Source organism: Oratosquilla oratoria, chromosome 21 (assembly GCF_046742065.1).
Source record: "Oratosquilla oratoria isolate Oo_2021 chromosome 21, ASM4674206v1, whole genome shotgun sequence".
NCBI lineage: Eukaryota > Metazoa > Arthropoda > Malacostraca > Stomatopoda > Squillidae > Oratosquilla > Oratosquilla oratoria.
The window spans coordinates 3,738,386-3,739,854 of NC_134797.1; positions in this window are offsets into that span (position 1 = coordinate 3,738,386).

Here is a 1,469-nt window from a genome sequence, read left to right on the forward strand (position 1 = left end):
ATGAACAAAGATTGGGCAAACTCGAACTACCAACACTAACAAAGAAGAAAAAGAGGAGATCTACTAACCATCTACAAAATCATGAGAGGGATGGAAGTTCTTGATAGAGATGTCTTACTAAAGTGGGATAAAAAAAAAAAAAAAGAGGATATGAAAAAAATAAAAAGGATAGTTACAGAACGGATCTGAAAAAGAATAGCTTCCCACACAGAGTGGTAGATATCTGGAACAAATTGAATGAGGAAACAGTGAATGCAAAAACTATACAAGAATTTAAGATCAAAATGGATGCTGAGAGATACAAAAGGGGGTCACAACGACCATAGCTCTCTTCCCGTAAAATACAACTAGGTAAATACACACACACACACACGCATTGATAGAAGAGAGCTGATTAAAGATGGAAGGGTTTTAAGATGTCATGGAAGTAAATTAAGAAAGATCATATGTCAAAAGGATGTGAAAAATACCATTTTCCATACAGATGCATAAATATGTGGAATAACTTAGGTGATATTAGCCAAGCTCAAACAACACATTAGTTCAAATCTAAATATAATAATTGGAAATCAAAGATATAGACTAAGTTGGAACCGTACATGAATTTGAGTCTAGTTGTGTTAGAAAATTAGAGAATAGGAAACAGGACCCAACGAGCGCTGCTCCTTTCCCGTATACTACAGTTAGGTAAACACACACACACACACACACACACACACACACACACACACACACACACACACACACACACACACACACACACACACACACACACACACACACACACACACACACACACACACACACACACACACACACACACACACACACACACACACGACCGCCTTAAATTCCTCAGACATGACATAATCTCGTCACATAATCGGAGGTCCGTTCAAATAAGATAAATTTGATTTTTCATCGAACTGACTGAAAAAAAAAAAATAAACTGAGGACGTAGACACTAAAGCAAACATCTGAAAATTTGCCACTCAATGTAGCAATTTCGTAGCGCCAAGTGTCTCGTACATAATTCATCACGATGAAGAGCATGTCTAATATTTGGGTAAGTATTGTTCATATTGGATGGATTGAAGCAAATTTTCATCTTCCAGTGGGTATAATTTTGATGATTTTTCTCGAAAATAAAAGACACATCAATTGAAGGTTGTCAATAAACATTTCGTTTCACTTGTCCTACAGACGCAGATGAATTAAATCTACAGTTGAACTAATTTGACGTACATAAGCCATAGTAGCCCTCGTTATATTCAATAAATTACCTCAATAGCCTAGAGGAGGTTCCGTGTAGGCTGAGTAGATTTAAGATTTGTCTCAAGAGCTACAAGTAAAGATTACTACTTTAAGAATTGCTCGAAAGAGATTATGAAATGTTGGTTACTCAGAAGAGAATGGAGTCATTATCACCTGTAGGACAGATGCTATCTTATTAATGATGATTTAAAAGA